General features: G+C 38.6%; 1 long non-coding RNA gene across 1 annotated transcript; it reads right to left on the bottom strand.

The window, feature by feature from the left end:
* Nucleotides 1-2,969: 2,969 nt before the first annotated feature.
* On the bottom strand, nt 2,970-6,185 carry LOC124294708. Its single transcript, XR_006904635.1, has 3 exons — nt 5,995-6,185; nt 5,009-5,893; nt 2,970-3,596 (listed from the first exon to the last, which is right to left on the bottom strand). It is a non-coding gene; the product is annotated as an uncharacterized LOC124294708 (long non-coding RNA).
* Between the last annotated feature and the right edge of the window lie 1,597 nt (nt 6,186-7,782).

Below are 7,782 nucleotides of genomic sequence, written 5' to 3'. Positions count from 1 at the left end.
CTGATCCCACGCTGTTTTCGCTGCGTTTTCTGAGTTCCTGGGGGTCCAATTGGTCAGAAAAGGGTCATACAAATCGAATCGGAGACTAAAAGTTTTTCGCCCAAAAAAACAGCAAGGCTTACCCCTTTGTATTTTTGGCGAAAATTTTCGCGATTTTGAAAAGTGCTGAAATAAATTCTCTCACGCACTATTCCGACGTAATTTTGCGAGAGAAATCGATTGGGCGCAGTCCCAATACGCTGCGATCAACGCATCAAAAGTTACAGCCAAAAAACGAAAACCTGAGATTTCGACATTTTTCAGCAGGTGCTTTTTCATTCGTGATTTCTATCCTGCTGATCCCACGCTGTTTTCGCTGCGTTTTCTGAGTTCCTGGGGGTCCAATTGGTCAGAAAAGGGTCATACAAATCGAATCGGAGACTAAAAGTTTTTCGCCCAAAAAAACAGCAAGGCTTACCCCTTTGTATTTTTGGCGAAAATTTTCGCGATTTTGAAAAGTGCTGAAATAAATTCGTTCACGCACTATTCCGACGTAATTTTGCGAGAAAAATCGATTGGGCGCAGTCCCAATACGCTGCGGTCAACGCATCAAAAGTTACAGCCAAAAAACGAAAAACCTGAGATTTCGACATTTTTCAGCAGGTGCTTTTTCATTCGTGATTTCTATCCTGCTGATCCCACGCTGTTTTCGCTGCGTTTTCTGAGTTCCTGGGGGTCCAATTGGTCAGAAAAGGGTCATACAAATCGAATCGGAGACTAAAAGTTTTTCGCCCAAAAAAACAGCAAGGCTTACCCCTTTGTATTTTTGGCGAAAATTTTCGCGATTTTGAAAAGTGCTGAAATAAATTCGTTCACGCACTATTCCGACGTAATTTTGCGAGAAAAATCGATTGGGCGCAGTCCCAATACGCTGCGGTCAACGCATCAAAAGTTACAGCCAAAAAACGAAAACCTGAGATTTCGACATTTTTCAGCAGGTGCTTTTTCATTCGTGATTTCTATCCTGCTGATTCCATGCTGTTTTCGCTGCGTTTTCTGAGTTCCTGGGGGTCCAATTGGTCAGAAAAGGGTCATACAAATCGAATCGGAGACTAAAAGTTTTTCGCCCAAAAAAACAGCAAGGCTTACCCCTTTGTATTTTTGGCGAAAATTTTCGCGATTTTGAAAAGTGCTGAAATAAATTCTCTCACGCACTATTCCGACGTAATTTTGCGAGAGAAATCGATTGGGCGCAGTCCCAATACACTGCGATCAACGCATCAAAAGTTACAGCCAAAAAACGAAAACCTGAGATTTCGACATTTTTCAGCAGGTGCTTTTTCATTCGTGATTTCTATCCTGCTGATCCCACGCTGTTTTCGCTGCGTTTTCTGAGTTCCTGGGGGTCCAATTGGTCAGAAAAGGGTCATACAAATCGAATCGGAGACTAAAAGTTTTTCGCCCAAAAAAACAGCAAGGCTTACCCCTTTGTATTTTTGGCGAAAATTTTCGCGATTTTGAAAAGTGCTGAAATAAATTCGTTCACGCACTATTCCGACGTAATTTTGCGAGAAAAATCGATTGGGCGCAGTCCCAATACGCTGCGGTCAACGCATCAAAAGTTACAGCCAAAAAACGAAAACCTGAGATTTCGACATTTTTCAGCAGGTGCTTTTTCATTCGTGATTTCTATCCTGCTGATTCCATGCTGTTTTCGCTGCGTTTTCTGAGTTCCTGGGGGTCCAATTGGTCAGAAAAGGGTCATACAAATCGAATCGGAGACTAAAAGTTTTTCGCCCAAAAAAACAGCAAGGCTTACCCCTTTGTATTTTTGGCGAAAATTTTCGCGATTTTGAAAAGTGCTGAAATAAATTCTCTCACGCACTATTCCGACGTAATTTTGCGAGAGAAATCGATTGGGCGCAGTCCCAATACACTGCGATCAACGCATCAAAAGTTACAGCCAAAAAACGAAAACCTGAGATTTCGACATTTTTCAGCAGGTGCTTTTTCATTCGTGATTTCTATCCTGCTGATCCCACGCTGTTTTCGCTGCGTTTTCTGAGTTCCTGGGGGTCCAATTGGTCAGAAAAGGGTCATACAAATCGAATCGGAGACTAAAAGTTTTTCGCCCAAAAAAACAGCAAGGCTTACCCCTTTGTATTTTTGGCGAAAATTTTCGCGATTTTGAAAAGTGCTGAAATAAATTCTCTCACGCACTATTCCGACGTAATTTTGCGAGAGAAATCGATTGGGCGCAGTCCCAATACGCTGCGATCAACGCATCAAAAGTTACAGCCAAAAAACGAAAACCTGAGATTTCGACATTTTTCAGCAGGTGCTTTTTCATTCGTGATTTCTATCCTGCTGATCCCACGCTGTTTTCGCTGCGTTTTCTGAGTTCCTGGGGGTCCAATTGGTCAGAAAAGGGTCATACAAATCGAATCGGAGACTAAAAGTTTTTCGCCCAAAAAAACAGCAAGGCTTACCCCTTTGTATTTTTGGCGAAAATTTTCGCGATTTTGAAAAGTGCTGAAATAAATTCTTTCACGCACTATTCCGACGTAATTTTGCGAGAAAAATCGATTGGGCGCAGTCCCAATACGCTGCGGTCAACGCATCAAAAGTTACAGCCAAAAAACGAAAACCTGAGATTTCGACATTTTTCAGCAGGTGCTTTTTCATTCGTGATTTCTATCCTGCTGATCCCACGCTGTTTTCGCTGCGTTTTCTGAGTTCCTGGGGGTCCAATTGGTCAGGAAAGGGTCATACAAATCGAATCGGAGACCAAAAATTTTCGGCTCGAAAAATGAAAAAAAAGTAAGGCCAACCCCTTTGCATTTTTGGCGGAACTTTTCGCGATTTTGAAAAGTGCTGGAATAAATTGTTCAAAATGATTAAATTCTTACTGGGGTTTCAAGGAGATGGAAAGGAAAAATCACAAATTCATAGCTACGAAGTTTCAGTTTCAGTTTATTCGACATGCCCTATTACATATTAGTTGCAGTACAAGTGTTTCAGAGTCAGTTCATACTGCTTTAATAACTTTCTGAATAGTGTAATTACAATATGTTTTACTTACACATTATACTAATAACGATATATTATACCAATAATTATGAGATGATACTGATTGATACAAGTCTTATAGATTTTATTTTTTCATTTATAATATTATGGAAATTGAACTGTTTGATACAATTAGTGTAATACTCCTAATGGTATATGAGTGCAAGGCAATGAAAATGCCATTCAGTAAACGAACATTACGTAAGAAGTCCGACTACTACAGAAGGAAAAAATACTGTGATATACATTGCAGCAAGTAGAAAATTAACAATGTTGTATGCGATAGTTATTATTGTAGTTTGTAAGCGCATTTCAATTTTCGGCTTGCGTACAGTTGTAATGCACCTCAGTACGATATAAGATGTATAATTACTATTTTATGTAACCTGGAATAAAATGAATAAGACCTACAAAAATTGTAACGTATTTTCTGCGTATCCTCTCAGGTGTTTTTCACACGATGCTCCAAATACGTTTTTAGGAATCCTTGGGATCTCAATAGTGCAGAAGGAGTCGTTTGAATGGATTCTACGACGCAAAGTCTTCGGCTTGAAAAAATAAGGAATGTTAACCCTTTGGATTTTCTTAGTCGAAATTTGACCGGTTTTGAAAACTAGTTAAAATAATTCTTTGATGCACTATATCGACATAATTTTGGGGAAAGAAATCAATTGCGTATATTCTAAAAACGCAAGAGCGGGAGAAATTACTTTAAAGTTGAAGCCGGACATCGAAAAGTTTTGTTGTAAAAGTGACGCATTTTTTTATTGGTTGGTCCCACTATGTTCTTTATACCATTTTTGAATCATTTGGGGTCCATCCAGTTAAAAATAGTTCCTGCAAGTGTTGGTCTTCAAACGTTATCCGTACTTGTACCACAAGAATTTCGGATTTGTTCGCTCTAACCATTCTAGTGCTACGAACGGTGGCCGACAGAGAAATTGCGGTTTGTGAAAATGGCAATCTGCTGGGCAGCTTAGTGTTAAACCGCAATTCCATGATGTGATTCGTCGCCGTAAGATGGCGCCTCCTCAGCACCGAAATGCGTCACGAGACTCATCAACTGTTTCCAACGATTTGAACTTTTACATTCGATGCAGTAAAAACCACACCAAAGCCAGCCCAGATTGCAATACTCAAATTAAATAGGATGAAGAGAATTTATCCAAGACTGCCAAATAAGGTGGACATTCACAACGAAAATTTCGAATAACCGAATAAGGATTTTTTAACAGCTAATTTTTGACGTACTGCAGAAGGGTTGAAAATTACAGCCTTGCCAGTTTTGTCGGAAAATGACACGAAAAACGTTGAAGTATGGCTGCAAGATCACTGCAACGTCGTTTAGTAATCACATGAACGAATTGTTGCGTTCGTTTCGTTCGATTGTGTCTTCTAACACACACACATACCAAGTAACATGTCGGCGAACATGCAGCGTAGTTCTTAGATATGATATATGAAAAATGATGGCTAATTGTGACAGAACCTCACAATTCGCTACCATGCAGTTACTTAAATAAAGAATGTACACGTAACTGCTGCTGTTTGCGCAATTTTAAATACCGCTGTTCCGATTTTATAAGGTCGCAATAAATGATTGCGAAAATATATTTTCATTGAAGTAAAAGTTTTGTAAAGCCTCGAACTATCGAAATTTTATTGCTAGTAAATATTATAATGTCTCCATAAATGTCCTTCAACATCCTTGAATCCTCCACGATCAAGGTGCAGGTAGACATTGGTGAATGTATTACGCTTGCGTATAAAAATAAGTTTAGCACATCAACAGGTACGTGAAAAATTCTGGTCAGGCGGATCGGTTGAATCATCTTGTAATACAGAGTCAATAACGACCTTCTGAGTCACGCACATGATGTAGGTGCTGTTTTAAAAACTCTGCCACAAAGATAAAACAAAAGCAAATACCTGTGGGTAATTATACCTGTATTTCACATACCTACGCATTTATTGTTTAATGTTGGCTATTAACGTAAGCTGATTACAATCCGTGATCTCAACTATTCAACTATTATACACGTGTCACAGCGAGTTATTACAAATCAGTGAATAAGTACACACGTATAGTAAAATCAACTACATAGTGATATTGTCAGCTGTATAAAACGAACTGTCTTCTTTTCTCTTGGTCTGCTTTTTATATCCTTCCACTTTCGTACCTTGTCGCTAGTAGTCCAGTCAAAGTAGGTCTGAATTAAAAATATTCGGGATATGGCTGCATGTTTGCGTGTAGGGGTTTTCGACCCTCAGGAACTTAAATCTGAAGTCATTTTTGAGCTGCATAGGCAACGTTTCCAGGAAACTGCAAATTTGAGGTTTTTTGCATTTTCCTCAAAAACTGCTATCGGTATATGAAAATTGATTTGATCATCGTGTAGAGCTAAAAATTCCACATCAAATTATGCCCTCGTATATCGAAAACGGCGTCGGGTTAGCAAATTAATAAAAAAGAAATTCTACTTATCGACGATATCTGGGGAATTTTTGAGAAATATTTGTTTTTTTCTAAGTTGTTACTCCGACTTCGTTTCCGACATATGAGAACATGATTCGATGTAGAATTTTCCGCTCTACACGGTGGTCAAGTCATTTTTCATCTACCAATAACAGTTTTTGAGGAAAATGCAAAAAACGTGAAATTTAGCTGTTTTCTCGAAACGCCGGCTATACAGCTAAAAAGTGACTTCAAATTTGAATACCTGAGAGTCGATAACACCAATACACAAAAATGCAGCCACATCCCGAATATTTTCAATTCAGACCTAATTTCGACTGGACTACTCGGCTATTGTTCGCTCGGTCCATGCGGCTTATCAGCGTCGAACTATAACAACGAGATAAGCGGGGAACTTAGATTGTAGAGAAATTCTGAACTGTCACATGTATTGCACCCATGTGTAGTAGGAAAATGGATTGAGAACGTACCTATCAGGTGTCTATTCCATTCGTGACAAATTCGACTCTTCTTACGCAACAGGTTTCCGCTGCAGGTGATTCTCATTTCTGTGTGTCTGCATGTAAATCCGTAAACCGTACATATACGTATACGCTCTTTCTCAGTGACTGGCACAGGACGCGGTGCCAGCGTTGAATGGAGTCGGTTTTACTGATAACCTTGCCAGTTTCCTTGTATACACAAACGGATTGCAATCTATGTATCTCTATTATATCTTGGTGTCGGCCTCGAACGTCAATAAAATTTCCTCAAGCTACAGTGCCGCGTGTAATATTTACCTGTAACACGTACCGTGCACGGTTACATACATTATATACATACAGTTACACAGATACACACCGAAACGCGAGAACGATAAAAAATTTCTCAACATTTTTCGACTAAAAGGTAAACAGCTTCAAGAAATGATAGATTTGCAACATTTTCATTGTTTGCCAAATGTTTTAGATACGAGCCAAGGTTGATTGCACGTATAGCTTCATATTTACAATGTAGTATGTACAACGTGACAAAAATTCTACAAATTATTCGTCACAATTAGCTCGAATTTACTCGTACGGGTGAATTGAGAAAGAAAGAACACTCGCTAGTTAAATTTACTATTTGGCATCAAAAGTTGTTTGCGTGTATGCAAAAACCGTGCAAAACGTTGTAGGGAAAAGTACAATACGGGTAAACGATTTGTCTTAAATTGCGGGTGGCAGAGAAAATCGATTTACAATGCCATAATGTGAAATTACCGCTCCATTGAATGAATATATTTACCCATATTTTGGCAGAGTCCATGCGAAATAAACTGCGGATATACGCATTGTTATACCTACCGCATAACTCGCAATAAGAATTCGAATGTATGAAGCGGTCGTGACCGTTGAACCGCATTGATAGCGGGAAATCAAAAGGAACAAGAAATGTGCAAAAATAATTATCCGAGGTTTCTTGTCGACCGCGTGTCCCAGTCGCTTGTATAAAATTTTTGCCGTAACACTTGTACAAACGTTACATGCATGCGATACAAATACATACGTGTACAACGAAGAACGTATAATAGTGCACGCTTAGAAGAGTTGAACCAAAAATGTCACGCAACGTTTCTGCAATTGCTCCGCTAAATGATCGAATTTTTTTTTTTTACATATAGGGTGGGCAGTAAATGACTCTTCAAAAATTTCCTGATCCCCTGACCGAATGACTTACGTCAGGGAAAAAGCACGAACTTGTTACAACATATTGTATTCGAAAATAGGTTTTCCGTATTTGTTAAAACGTTGCAATAAAATTGTTGATGAATAAATAGCCGAAGTTTTGACTTGGAGGATGTACATATTCCCATTGTTAATAATACATCACAATTATAATTTTTCCAGATAAATGTAAATATAAGGAAGGAAGCGTAGCGATTAAGAAAAATTATTAACCGTAGTTATTTCAAGGTTTTGGTTGAAATATTGAAATATCGCATTTAAACATGACGTTTCACGTTATTTACTATTCCGAAGAAATCTTCAAGTATTTTCAAAAATTCCTTGACATTTCCTGGTTTTTCATTAAGTTTACCACGTCTATGGATTGTAACAATTTCATCTTGTAAAATGTACGCTACGAAACATTTCTCGTTTACGATGAGCGATCTTGCATCGCAATAAAAACTGGAAAAAAAAACCGGAATATAACGTTCAAGCCTTAAACTTGTCAATAATTAGATCATCTCATTCTCGTGCCGAAACCATCCAAAGCATTCTGTGAGGAATGAGTCT

This window comes from Neodiprion lecontei, chromosome 5 (assembly GCF_021901455.1).
Source record: "Neodiprion lecontei isolate iyNeoLeco1 chromosome 5, iyNeoLeco1.1, whole genome shotgun sequence".
Classification (NCBI taxonomy): domain Eukaryota; kingdom Metazoa; phylum Arthropoda; class Insecta; order Hymenoptera; family Diprionidae; genus Neodiprion; species Neodiprion lecontei.
The sequence above is the reverse complement of the archived record's forward strand: the minus strand, read 5'-3'. Positions and strand labels throughout refer to the sequence as shown.